General features: G+C 42.2%; 1 long non-coding RNA gene across 2 annotated transcripts in view; it reads left to right on the forward strand.

Moving 5' to 3' along the window:
- The first annotated feature begins 1,956 nt into the window (after positions 1 to 1,956).
- Positions 1,957 to 14,783, forward strand: part of LOC125940760 (uncharacterized) — a 20,916-nt gene continuing 8,089 nt past the window's right edge. The window contains exons 1-4 of one of the 2 annotated variants that reach the window (XR_007463967.1): positions 1,957 to 2,004; positions 4,240 to 4,264; positions 5,651 to 5,763; positions 9,625 to 9,681. This is a non-coding gene — a long non-coding RNA (uncharacterized LOC125940760). Of the gene's footprint in view, positions 2,005 to 4,219; positions 4,265 to 5,650; positions 5,764 to 9,624; positions 9,682 to 14,783 lie in introns of those variants that run through there. The other variant, XR_007463966.1, reaches the window with a different exon arrangement.

Genomic DNA, 14,783 nt, shown 5'->3' on the forward strand with positions numbered 1-14,783 from the left:
TTAGCTGTGAATGTTATTCACTATGCCCGTGTAAACGCAACAAAGATGGCATTAACACTTAATCTCATTCGCTGCGAATGACATTACACGTGCCGTGTGACAAGGGTCAATGGAGTCCATACTTTCAGGCGAGAACTTGCGGACATAGTAGTTCACAATTGTGCGTTATTCACAATTGCAATCTAAAGTGGTTCCTTGGCGGCTTGTGTACGTAAACCGAAGGTTTGTCGTTTTCGTAAGTCACTTGGTTTGAGTGATTTACAAGGAGTATTCTCAGAAACTTCTCGGCATTGTGGATCGTCTCGCATGGCTGTCGTCAACACCTTCAGGGCAGCTCAAGATGGGAGCGCGTTGTAAATAGGGCTGGACTGCTATTCCTGCGTGGCAGCTGTGTTCGGAGGCTTTATCAAAAAAAGAAACACCTCCAACGGCTATGATGAGTGCGAAGACAACGACAAAGAAAAGTGAAACGAATTAAACAGAATATCAGTGGCCATTCTCGCACATCTTAATTTCCGAGTCGAACATGCTTAGCAATATTGCACATCTTGATACCGTTCTAGCCCTTTCAGAGATCGCTACAATCAGATGAGAATGGAACAATTACTTATGATAGAAGGAACTGCTGGTGTAATCAACTAAATTGAACGAATAATTTGGCGGCAAGTGTTTTAAAAACAATCCTAAAACTATAACTGGTATTTATGTGTTTTGCGACGTAATTAGGGAAAACCTTGCGGGCTTTCTTTTTTTAAATGTTTTCCAAATAATAAAAACACGATGTACTTCTGGCACTGTTTTGACGAACACCGATTGTTTTTATGTCTAGTGATCGAATTTAAATCAACTTGTTAGGCTTAAAAGTTCTTAAAATTGAAGAGCATGGCCTGTGCCGGGGACTTGTTAACAGATGGCATCGAACGAGAACGCAGTCACTCTTACATATGCAGATATCTGGCACATCGGCGGCTCCGCGAAGCGTGCTTCGCCGTCGAAACTACCTCTGACATAGACGGGCGGCTCGACGAGAACCTTTGAGTGCCGTGCACTTCATTATTCCCATAGATGACGCCAATTGGAGCTTTGCACAGCCTTCCTATTGTATGCGTAGTCGCTTTAGTATATGGACCGCTTTGTTGTTTCGTATGGCATGACACCTTATAGAGTGCCCCAGACTACGTCACAGCCAGGCAGGAACTGCACTGGCAGCCCCTGTTCGTAGTTCTGGCAGCGCATTCAGAGATTCCCATGCATTCGGTGTACTATACGGTAATATTGAAGTTATTAATGAATAAATTACTTTGTTTTGTCTTTTAATGATGTACGCTTCGGCAGACCACACATCTGCAGTTACATAATTGTACCAAATGCTCGAACGTTTTCGGAATAGAAGTGTTAATGTTTGAAAGAAAAGTCGCTGTTTAGCCAGAAAGGCGCCCGTGCGAAAGGGTGGAAAGCTTGGAGGAAGCGAATCGTCCTCCGTAGTGCGCGAGGTACACTGTAAAAAATTTCCGTAATTTTACAGCAAAAACCTACGTAAAATTTACGTAGACCATTCTGTTTTATGAAAAACGGCGGGTTTCTACGTAAAAAAGACGGACGTGAGCTCCGTTTATGAAAAACGGCGGGATTCTACGTAAAAAAGACGGACGTGAGCTCCGTTTCTGAAATACGGAGAGCCGTCCGTAATTTCATGAGGAGGGCAACTGAACATGTTACTAGTGAAAAATGAACACACAAAGAATATAACGAAAAGACACTGTCTACTCTCACTGCCAGTTACATATATCACCATAGATAACGCTGTTTGAACATTATTCGCTTGCGAGCATAGTAAACACACAAAAAGAAGCAGGTAGGGTTTGAGCGGTGGCGCTGCTTACCACCCCTTCATCGCGCCTACACGCTGGGTTGGATTCCTCCAGCACAAACAACTGTACGAGTACTCGCTAATGGCGGACGGTGGAGGTGGTGTTCCTGTCGCATTTGTGATTTCACTACAGTGTACTAGAATAGCTTGGGTAGTGGAAAGAGCGCGCGGCGCGGCCTATGGGAGAGCTGTTGCCACTTCTGTAACCGCCGCGCGTGGCGCTGGCGTCAAAAAACCGAGGAGATCGCGGCCGCAATAGCGGCTGTCAGTGAGGTTGCGGACGCAGTTTCTGCGTCTTTTACCGCGTTTCCGACACGTTATATTTTATTGCGCTATCGCAAAATCTATTTTAACGCCTTCTTCTGATTTCCACTATCTTTGTTTACCGTAAAACAACAATCGGTGTCAGATTCCTTTACAAAATTGAGATGCCATATATACCGCCTTTAAATTTTTACTTATACAGGTCTGGTCTCGCTGTGTCACCTCTATGTTCTTTTTGCAATGCACCCGAATTCATTGATCACTTATTTTTTTCCTCTTGTGCCACCGAACATGATACTTATTAGCGCAAAACTCGAAATAAAAGACAACAGCGAAAGACGAGAGGAAAGGAAAGAGGAGCGCTACTGTAAACACCAACTCGCCCAACAAGAAGTTATTCTGTTGTGCCACCGAATTTTAAGACTGATAAAACACTTAGAAATTTCATTTCGAAAGACTAACCTCGCCAACGATTCTCTCTTTTTGGGGTGACTTCACTGGGACACAGCCACAAGGATGCTTTTCTTGGAGTTTACAATTTCATAAGAGGCACAAAAAGAGTACCTTGGTGGATTTCTAGAATTATAAATTATTCCTATTATTTACCTTTTTTATGTCAAAATTGTTTTATCTTAAAATTCTTTATGGTATTTTTCTAATTTCTGCTATACAAATTTAGTTTTTGTTTAAATTCTAATAAACATATATAGTTGAAATCACCGGATTCTTGGCATCCCCCGTAGTGGGTATGAGCCAACAATTGGGAGATGAGATGAGGTTGCAAGAGCCGGTACACAGAATTCGTGAGCTAAATGAACGGACGTTGTCGTGTTTAAAGCCCCGAAAGACGAAGCCCAACGAAATCAGTGGAATAGAAATTTGCACCGCAAAAACAAATAGGCCACACTCGGAAACGTCGGCGGTTTGCGACTACCAGTCTGCACTTCATTGTAAGGGCCTTTAACCGCGCCGGGGGCCAGAAACTGGAAATTTCTAACTACCTAAAGCTAAGCCGCTGCACATGAGCGTGCTTGCTTGGTTTTCAGGGAACCTTACTCCGTTCCTTTAAACTTTCGTGTGAACAGTTTACGCACACCAGCTTTGAACAAATTGCGTTGTGATTATACCTGGTGCACATTTCTTGAACCAATGGATTTAAATAAACAGTTGGTCTGTAAAAAATGTTTTTTTTTTCCTTCAATTTTGCATTTTATATGCTTCTGTATTAAATGAAACGATAGCTTCGTCTTGTGTTTGAGGAACAATAAAAACCGTAACAAAAGAGGAGAGGTTTGCCACTCCAGGGACAAAACATTACGCCGCCGTGGTGGCGTAGGGGCTTTGGTGCTGCGCTGCTAAGCCCGCGGTTGCGGGATCGAATACCGGCCGTGGCGGCCGCATTTCGATGGGGGCGAAATGCAAAAGCACCCTTGTTCCGTTCATTGAGTGCACGTTAAGGAACCCCAGGTGGTCTAAATGAACCCGGAGTCCCCACTACGGCGTGCCTCATAATGATATCGCGATTTAATTTAAAATTTACTCCAAAATATGAAAAAAGAAACGCGCAGAACACCTGGAATTGCTGTCTGTTAGTGCCGCAAAGGCGCGTGCCTGTGATAAGAGAACTGGCGGGAGTACGAAGTGCCCGGAGCGTGCACTCGTGACGTGATGTATGCATCTCACAGGGGCTGTTCGTATTAACACGCCAGTAAATTGACGCAGACGTCGCCGTTCCACGCAAGATCTCCTAAGACGACTTCTTAGTGAAAGCGCGAAGCTTCACGCACTTCGTGCCTTGGCGCCGTCTCCTCAGCGGAGGTAATCTGACGAAAGCTTAGCCCTGCTGAAGTCATATTGCTTTGATTAATTCGCTCATAAGCTATCAATGACATTTGCAGCGCGAGTACTATGCATAACTGCAGTAATAATAAAAGAAAACTTCCGTGCTTGCGGCTGCCTGACCGCTTTGGAGCGCTTGCTGGTGCTCGGTTAGGAGCCGCTGGCGCCACCTGGTAGCGTTAACATGAAGTGCCTCACGCGCTGCCCGCCGCTCTTTCCACTACCCAAGTATTCTAGTACACTCTAATTTCACACTAAATAGGAAGGAATCGGCGCTGGATTGTTACACAAGTAAGTGATTTAAGTGCCCTTTTTTCGTTGTTGGTGCACGTCGCGCGTGCGAAATGCTCCGCGATGGCCGGTGATGGGCTCAATTGTGTTGTGTGAGCACGCTCTTTAGCGAGATTCCTTGGCCATGAGGATTGACAAAGCGACATTGCGAGTCTGTGATAAAGGGGTGTTTCATTTGCTGTGTTGAATGCATACTCACTACAACTGAGACGTGTAGGCAATATTAGCGGCGTTGACGCCTCTAGTAGCTCCTTTGTCGTCTAATGTGGCCGCTGGTTTACGGACGTTAGCATTCCAGTTAGTACTGTGTTGTGCGGTGTGCTCGACGTTCCAAAATTAAGTGAAGGCGTTGTACCCGTTAGTATCTCTCTCGACGCGGTGCAACGTTATGTTACCAATATTCGGTGACGCATTGCATCACAGTGAAATTTTTAGCCATTATTATAAGCTTCGGACGCAGTGCCTTGGCTGGGCGTGCATAATCGCAGTGTTCACGACCGTGATTGGAAGATTGCTCATGTATGAAGACCTCATTGAGCATGTTCGATGTGCATGCCCCTTCATTACAATCAAATGACGGTGGAGCGTGCTTACTGCCATAACCTTGTGCCACCTGCAGTGGTAGGGAACACGGGTGTCACACGGTGCCCTTTCGTTTGTAGTAGAGCCCGAGCAATCGTGCACGATCGCAATTGAAAGTTGTCCGCGTGATACCCGTTAAGAGTTATTGCAAAGGAAACGGATTATTTTCTACCTGGCAATCTGTATTCGCGTAGTTTTTTTTTTTTTTTTTGACAGCTACCAGGCTGACGATTAACGTTCCGACGGAGTACGTCAGCATATCACGTATTCTGGGAGGGAGGATTGCCGCTTAAGTTCTGCCCATATGCGGCCGTAATTGTAAAACAAATGCTTGCGAAAAGTAATTTTTAACTTAACCTTGACATAGAATAGTGGTGGCCAAACGTGCATTACGGACATTCCAAAGTTATATATATATTCCTAACAAGTGTAAAAACAAACCAAACTATATGTCAACACTGATGTTGAAGGGAGGTTCACACTTACTGTCTCGAGTTGCATAGACTAATTTTCAGCTTACACGCATCATTGCAATAATTCTAAAATGCGTGCATGTGTTGTAAGTTATGCAGGGCAAAATTTTTGTCAGCTCATTTTTCTAATAGAAAGTGCTTCATAAAGTTTTTTTTGCAAAAAGTTAAACGAGGCCATTAGCTCTTTATAAAATACTGTGAGCTATCTCACAGCAATAACAGTAACTCAGTGACGAGCTTATATGCAATAGTGTAATTGCATATAAAAATGTTTGTGCTTTGCTTTGGATGACCGGTCAGAAAGTAACTGATATCAGTATTTCATTTGCAGCTGTTGCACCAGTGAAGGATGTCTGTGTGCCGCCTTGCATTCAGTTTCTCAGTCATGGGGGCCTGCTTGCAACACCAGTGGCAAAGCAGTCTTGCATTGTGCTATTTGTTCTGGTAAGCTGTGCCATTCTATCGTATATCAGTCATGCATATGCAGTCCTAATGGACATTGACTGCAAATGTTGGTTGAATGACAATGCCTATACAAGTATAATAATTGTTGCAGATGCATCCAAAAGATAAATGATGTTTTGTTCTTCCTGGGGCAACCAATTGGTTCAGCATGAGGACGTCGACTTGAAAGTGGGATTGTTTCATACTTGTCTAGGTTGCACATGAGTTGTGTTCAAAAAACACTAATAGCACCAGATTTCGGGATATGAGGCAACAGATAAAACATGCACCAATAAAAATTCTTCGTTTAGTTTGCCTCTATGAGTATGCAAAAACACCTGCATACTGACCTCTAACGCTGTCATGCATGGGCTTCATGGTAACTAAGTGTAGCCACAGTTAAGCTCACTGTTAGCCACTGCTCAGCTTACTATAATAGGTGAAGATGCCTCGACGGATTTGCGTGTGACATTGGAAGGTATCATAACAAGGTAAAATATAGCTTCAGCACACAGCTGTGTGACGTGGTCAGATGGCCAAAATATATGAATATTTTGAAGGGAATGAACAGCACTACTGCCAGAATGAAGTGAAGGTGAAGGGCACAGCAACACATTCCCTTTAACCTGTCTATGGCACCATTCAGTTCCTTCCTATACATGCACCAACCAGCCCAGTTCAGAACGCTCTTGCAGTTCATCTGAATACCTCAATTTGTCTAGAAGATTAAGTGTATACACACTAGCATATGTGGGGGCTATTCTGCGAGTTTTGTATGTTTTGAACATGTGCCATGAGGATTCTTCATTGCTAAAAACTTGATATACAACTGCACAAAGCAGCATCAATAGCTACGTTGCTTCAGGGTCTGTGCGTGTTTCCTAAGATAGTCCTTGTGTCGTCGTCCTGTTTGTCCAACATAATTGCTGCTGCAGGGCAGTAGGATGTTGTAAACAGCACCAACTGCACTTCCTATGATCTCCAGCACATACTTCTTGATGCAAACTTCTTGTCTTGACCTGGTCCGGTTGACATTTTCGTACCTGACCAGTTTGTTGGCCCTGAAAATAAAAAGGTAGTTCCAACTCTCCCTAGCAATTTGTTTGAATTGACAGCTTCCTTTGTGTACCTATTGTATAGCAGTGATAGGCCTTGGCTTCCTTGAAGTACTTCGACTGAAGACTTCACCTATGTTCAGCTCCGTTAAATGCTTCTTGGCAACGCATGGCGAAAGTCAGTGCGAACACACTGTTAAAAGCAACCATACTTGGGTCTTGAAGCTCCCCTCCACTTCGTGGTAGTGCCCTTCTGTTCCTGTAGCAACAACACGCTTCAGTGTTCAAGTGCGCTAATAGGAAAGGCCAAGACACTTTTGAGTGTGGGGCATAGATCCAGCACAATGCTCACCACAGAAAACCTTCAAGCCAGATATTGGAGCTTGCCTTCCAGCAGTTTTACTTCCATGAGCACACCTGGCACTGTGGAGGAGACATTAAAAAATGGCTGAACTCCTTGAGTAGCCTTGCTTGGCAGCTTCTCACAGACAAAAACACTGTCAGGTAACCGTAAAACACTAGCTATTGTGGGCACCAGTGTAGTAAAGTTATTTTGCTTCATTGGCAACTTTCTCCTCTATATTAGGTGAAGTAAGGCTACTAAATGGGTAGAGTGATTTTCTCCCTGTCTTCTCTGCAGTGCTAGATGAGTTCACGTACGGGGAAAAACTACCACTAGACAGTGATCTTCCATTTCTGGACCGCAGGGTTTTCTTTGGTTAGTGTTATGTATGCTGGAGCTATGCCCCATGTTTGGAGGAGGGTATTCTGCCTTCCGCATCGGCACACTCTTTCGCTGTGAAGTTCATCACAGGATCACCAAAAGGCGTCCTCAAGAAATCGAGGCATCACCAAGTGGAGGAGAGCTTCTGAACCCATGTCTAACATTTCCTTAAAGTGTGGTGGCTACTGTTATATCATATTCACAAGGTCAGTCATAGTGTGAAAGAGACTGTTGGGAAAGCTGGCACTTTTCTTTTATTTTTCACGTCGAGCAATCGGGGTACATTGTGCGAAAAGGGTGACTCGGACCGAGCCTTGACGCAAAGTGTAGCAAAAGGCAGAACAGCAGTTCATCAACTGTGCGGTTGTTGTTTACATTATCCCGCTATCTAGCAGCTGCAACTACGCAGGACAACAAGCCTAGTATATATATGTTTGTCTGTAAACAAAATTCTTTTCCTGCATTCATGTTGTCTAGCCTTCTCCCGTCTTTTCGTGCTGTCCCCAAGTAATCGCATAGGTACACTCTTACATAACTTGCAATTATAAGATTCATGCTTGGGAATATAATCGGAAACTGTGCCATATGGATGACATAATTCATTACACGTGGTGTTAAAGTGGCTGTGCAGTCTGGGTAGGGGCTTCAAATCTGCTTGTTATAGCAATTCATAAGTTGCTTCCAAAACTTGAGATACAACGATTCAAGCTATGTCTGTGAAAACAGTGCATCATGTTACAAGGAACTGTTAGAACACTCATGGGAAATAGCTCGGTATTGCGAGAGGTTGTAGAAACTTGCTTCAACTTGCTTTCTACAGCATTTTATAAAGATGCTTTTTTAACTCCCGCATCTGTCGTGTTGTCTCATCACAAAACTGTAAACAAATATGAGTATTATGCCTTGAGTTTCAGTAAAGATTACATGAATATGATTAATCCTTTCTGACGCTATGCACACAATTCAATACACCAAGATAGTGCATTAATAGCAATGTCATTGATTAAAGTAAGGATATTTAAAATGTGTCCCGTACATCTTCAAACTCTTCTAATTGAAATAGTGCTGCATGTTTGAATTACACAGGCAAATTGTTTTAGTAAAGGAAGTATGAAGGTAGATGGTTGGGTACTTTGCTTGGTGTATGTAATTGTATGTATGTCACTTCTTTCATCGTTTTTCACAGTGTGTTGCACCAGTCATAATTTTCGAATGGCTGCATAGGTGCTATTCAAGCCTGGTAGACATCAAATAGTTGATGTTTGCAAATCTGATGTACTTGCACTAAGTTTTTGCATGGAGTGCACATTCCATAAACTTGACAAACTCACTAAAGAACTGAAAACTCCTAATCTATTGTACTTCTGTAAGCATTTTATGAATATGAAGATGTAAGAAATGCGGTGAAGCTAAGTTTTCAATCACCACAACTAATTGGCATGTGAAAGGGTTAAGGAAAGAGGCTCCTTGAAACAATTTCTCGAAACATCGTAACATACCACCTGAGGGTCTCCAACCTTAACCTCTTACTACTGTTTTGCAAATCACAATATTGACTGAATGCAATATTTTTCTGACCAGTCTTTCATGTAATGTAAAGAAAGTTAACACGCCTAATCTTACATGAAGATAAATTCGAAATCATTTATTTATAGCACTCACTTAGCAGCAGTTCTGAAGTTTTCTTTATCAGTATAGTACTTGTGATTCACCTTTGTATTGCTGAGTACAGGTAGAGATATGGTTAGTTGTTACTAGAAATGATCCCGAATTTTCCACCTTCTGATTGTAGCTTAGACTGTCACTTGTACTTCACAAGGAGTGGACTGTGGTAGCTAGGAAATGTAGTTTTCCTGAGAATTTCCATGCATGCAATTTTGATTCTGTCTGCTAGTATGTTTGTATTACAGCATGAATTTCATAGATTAGAGGCTCCATGAAGGTACATTCTGTCGTTGAATGTCTATGAGATGGTTAAGCAGGTTGACTGTATCTAGTTACAACTCCTCATGTTCTGTGGCAGTTACGTTTGTGTGGTTTGGTGCTGTCAGTGTAAGCTTAACATTTCTTTCCTTCTCCCAGGAAGGACACAAGCATTGAGGAGCCATTTGACCTGCCACTACACTGATACTGTATTTGGTAGGTTCTATTACAGGTTTTCTTTCGTGTAGTAGTACCTGCTATAATTGTGTATAATGTGTTCAGACCTTTAGTCAGCAGGCTGTTTGACAACAGGTGTTTACAAATGAATAACTAACAAGATTTTCAAGGTCATTAGTGATGCAATCGTTGCACACTGCTGCATTTTTCTGCAAATTAATTGATGAGCCATCCAGCAAGTGCTGCTCTCCTGCCTTAATGCACAAACCTTCAAATACTGTTAACCCTATATCACAAGTGTACAGCAAATGGAGATGAATGTTCACAGCGACAAGTTCATAATGTTTACTTACATGCAAAAGAGAGTCAAATGTCAGGTACACATTTGAAGTTTCCAAAACAAGTTCATCATCATAGTGCATAAATGAACAAGTAACTTAGCGCAATAAAAATACACAGGCACAAGAAAGAGAGACAAAGACAAGCGCTTGGTGACTCAGAAGTGTGTGACATATATGTTCCAACCAATTATTATTTTCTAAATTTTCTTCTATACGATCCAGGATTCCTGTGACTACTTGCCTTAGGTTACATACTCTGTTGCCTTCTTGCCCTAGAAAACATAACTAGTGCCTTGCAGCCCTTTAAACTGGCAACATCTTCACCACCGACAGTAGAGCATGTTCAGATAAATTCAACTAGACATGCCTGGTGACCACTTAATTTTGGTGAACAAATTTTATTTTGTGCCCGAGCCTGACTACAATGAAATCAATGATATCTTCTATTTTGTTGTAGCGCAAGTTGAACGACAAGGACAACAGAAAGGCAAATTTGACGCACAGCCAGCATTAACGTTCAACAACAGATTTGTTTCCAATTCTCATCACTATATATACCCTCAAAACGTCATACAACACGTGTAAAGCTCGGTAAACATGAACTAAAAAAAACGGGAACCACTTGCATGCAGTTTTTTAGCCACACAGATTGACAGACATGTAGACGTTTAACGCGAACAAAGATCGCATCATCTTCCACCTGCTTCTACTCATGATAACTGTTTTTTTAATCTAGGTTTGCACTTGCATCTTTGGCAATGAAGGGCAAGAAAACCATCAGCAGCCAGGTATTTACTTTGTTATTGTGTTCTCGTAGCCTGTCATTTATACATCTACCAGTTTGACCAATGTAGGACTGTCCACACTCAAAGGAATGTCGTATACAACACACATGATGCAATCAATGGATTTGTTTTTATGTTCCTTTTCGCATGCAGTATCCGCAATTCTTTCTGGCGTTGTCTTCCTACACAGGCTCCCCAATTTATTAGGAGCCGAAAAAACAATGTTTATATCACACCTTCCAGCAATCTTTATTCGGTGGGAGAAACTATGTATGTAGGGGATGACAGCAAGCTTCTTTCTTTATGTCGGTGTTTGTACCATCACCTTGCTCGGAACCTTTTTTCACTTGGCTCGGGTAACCAGCGCCGCTTAAACGTGAGACTTGCCATCTGAAGCTATTGTGCATTAGGTGCCGGCATGGCTTCTTGAGCGCTTCACTGAAACACACCTTCATGATTCCCCCTCTTCAAGTTTTGTATGCACGGAATGAAATGGTAAAAGTGGCTTACTTGCCCTAGGTTCTTAACCCCAGCAGGTTTTGTTATCGGTGAGCACAAAATTAATGTGAAGGAATCCAAACTTCCCGTCACATGGCTATCCTGCACCTAATGCACGATTGCTTCTGCGGCAAGTCTCATGTTTAAGCGGCTTTGTTTACCCGAGCCACGTGCTCAGTGTCAGTCGCAGCAGGACTGCTTAAAAAGGCACAGCAAAAAGGTTCTGAGCAGGTATATGGTACAAGTACCGACATAAAGAAAAAGATTGCTGCCATGCCCCTACAACATAGTTTCTCCCACAGATTAAAGATTGCTGGAAGGAGTGACATCAATGTTGTTTTTTCGACGCCTACGAAATAATGAGCCTGTGTAGGAAGTCAAGGCCAGAAAGAATTTCGGATACTGCATGCGAGAAGGAACATAAAGCAAATTCATTGATTATATCGCGTGTGTTGTATACTGCATTCCTCTGGGTGTGGGGGTCCTACATTGGCCAAACTGTTAGATGTATAAATGACAGGCTATGAGAACACAATAACAAATTAAATACCCTGGCTGCTGACTGTTTTCTTGCCCTTCATTGCCAAAGATGCAAGTGCAAACCTAGATTCAAGAAAGCAGTTATGAATAGAAGCAGGTGCAAGATAATGCGCTTAACCATAGACACTAGAAACATATCAAGATTTGGTGACGCATGCATCAATAAGCCTTCAATTTCATTATCCTCGAAAGAGCTTGATTATCTTTGTTCACGTTAAACTGTGTAAATGTGTCAATCTGTGTGGCTAAAAAAACTGCATGCGTGTGGTTCCGGTTTTCTTTAGTTCATGTTTACCGAGCCTTTACACTGTGTTGTATGACGTTTTGAGGGTATATATAGTGACGAGAACGGGAAATAATCTGTTGTTGGAAGTTAACACTGTGGCATGTCAAATGTGCCTTTCTGTTGTACCTGTTGTTCAGCCTTGCGCTGCAACAAATAAAAGATGCCATATCAAACAAGCCCCTATAGCTACCCTCATCGTTAGTTTCCCAAGAAAAAGAATTGTCTTTGAAAATAAAATATAGAAGCACCTCTTCAATTGGAAGCATTTTTCTGGATTTGCCGAGTCCGCATTTTGATTAATCCCAAAGAAAAAGTGTTGTGGCTTATGGCTCTAAGAATATTTTGGCACAGACTGCAGGCAAATAGCATGAATTCCAACTAATTACCACGGAGTATCCCTGCTACGATATGAAGAAGTAAAACTTTGAAAACACAACATTGCACATATTTTAAGTTCAGTGTGTTTTTCTCTGCATCTATTAACAGCACTGGAATTTGGCCATCCTGTTGCCATTGAAGTCGCAGACATTTGGGCAAATAGCTCTGTCCTCGTTGACTCTCAAATCCACGAGAAGCGCTCATATTTGGGCATTGCTCTTAGTTTGAGCTTTACTTTAAAATTTCTTAGGAGAGGGGGCTAATTCCCAAATTAAGCACCTCACCCAAGTAATGCTGTCTGGAACGACAGGTGGCATTATTTGTTTGGCTTCTGGGGTTGCCTGTCAGGGAAGGAACAGAAGAAACGGTACTGCCTGTAGCTGCCACATATGGGGGTCCAGTTGTACTTGTTGCAGGTTCATTTAACGTTGGCGAAAGTGCTACAGGCTACTTACGAAAAGCACAGATTGACAAAAAAAAAACCGGCAAATTTTTTGGGGAACACAGCGACTTATGTGGATTGACTTGGATGGTGTGTCTTATAATTATAACTTTTTAGGGGGTGGAGATAGTATGTGACGCACTGCCGACTCATAACGTTCAATTGTCATTGCTTAAGTAAAAAGGTATATTGCACATTGATACTTTCATCACAAAAACGACAAAACGAAATCTTTAAGAGGCTGAAAGGCCAACATGTTGTATTGCAAGGCATGCTTTCTTCATATTGTTGCCAATTGATAAGCTGGTCATCTGGACAGTACCTCTGGCTTGGTTGTTTTGCATCGGAATTGTACAACAGAGTGGTTTTGAGCTCGTTTTAAGAGTGCTTCATTGTTTTGGGGAAAACAGTGGAATCTGCAAGGTTTTCTATTAGAGCAGTGAAAGTTGAAAGCCTATGGCCGCAGTATGGTGGGGGTCGTGGTAGCTCTACCTACATGCAGAAAATGGTAATCTCTGACTGTCAATGTGCACATGAGGTTTTGCCTGTTCCAAGTGATCATCAAATAACTGGGGTAGATTTCGTCTGAAGTTGTTCATGTTATAAGGCTAAGAACATATACCACAAGGCAGAGTATGACATTTTTTTAGAGCACTAGTGGTTACATTTGTGACTTGGAAATCATTTATTGTTGATGTATCTGACTAAAAACGGTGATGATGGTGGTACAGTAAACCTTGTTACAAGAGGCACCCAAGGACTCGGGAAACGTGTCTCTTGTTACCAAGGTCTGTTGTAACCAAAATTCTAAAAACACTGAGGAGTCGGACTAGACCACTTTATTATACATGAGCACCAAAGTGTGTTTAAATTCATCTTTGATGCGAACAGAGCTGTCTCATGGAAACATGTCTATGTCTCCGGAGTTTGATTACCAGCATACAAAGCGACAGCACCGTATACGCTGTGACAGAAATCCAACTCAATGGTACTCTGTCACAAAGTCGGTGTTGAGCACGACGGTTATAGAAGCATATGCAGAAAATTCAGTGAAATTGGTAGTCTCAACCATGGAAGGAATGACAGCCGCTGCGGAATAGAACAAAATCGAGCCAAGGGAGTGAAAATTGCAGCGCATATCGATCGTACGACGTTAGCCGCGTTACGTGAGCGTGTCTCGGTTTGTGTCTCTTATAAATAGTGAAGAATTTGCTCTAGGCACATAAAAAAGTTGCCCTTCGTAACCGAGTCTCTCTGTACCCATATCTCTTGTATGCAATGTTGTATACATGGCATGTTAGGAAAACCAACCAAACCATTTTCAGATGTCTCTCATAACAGAGTGTCTCTTGTGACAGATCTCTTGTAACCGAGATTTAATACTATAATAGATCTTAATTGATTGGTGTATTTTTCCTTTTAAGCAAAGCAGGAGGCATCGCAAGCAACCAGTCATTCCGATTCTCAACCAATCCTTCTTCTAGTCAGCCCATTTCTGGTGTCTTATCTTGCAAGTTTTTTCAGCAAAGCACAATAAACACGCAGTTTGTTTCAGATTCAGGTGGCTTGTTGCTTTTTGAGCACAAATTTGTATGTATGCTTTGTACACGTCATGTACAGAACTCAAATGCAACATGGCAAACTGACTGACACGAAGGTGAAGCAGTGTAGAAGACAGTTACACAAGGAGGAAATGTGCACACACAGCAAGTTCAGTGTGGTGTATGTCCGCTTAGTGCATTGATTTCTGCCCATTTCAAATGCTATATCTGATTTCAGTTAGCCATGTTGTAATGTAGAACTTGGTATAGACTTATTTCACATGAACAAAAACAATTTTCTCATTTGCTGGAGGTATACACTTGCATCAT

Source organism: Dermacentor silvarum, chromosome 10, assembly GCF_013339745.2.
Source record: "Dermacentor silvarum isolate Dsil-2018 chromosome 10, BIME_Dsil_1.4, whole genome shotgun sequence".
Lineage (NCBI taxonomy): Eukaryota > Metazoa > Arthropoda > Arachnida > Ixodida > Ixodidae > Dermacentor > Dermacentor silvarum.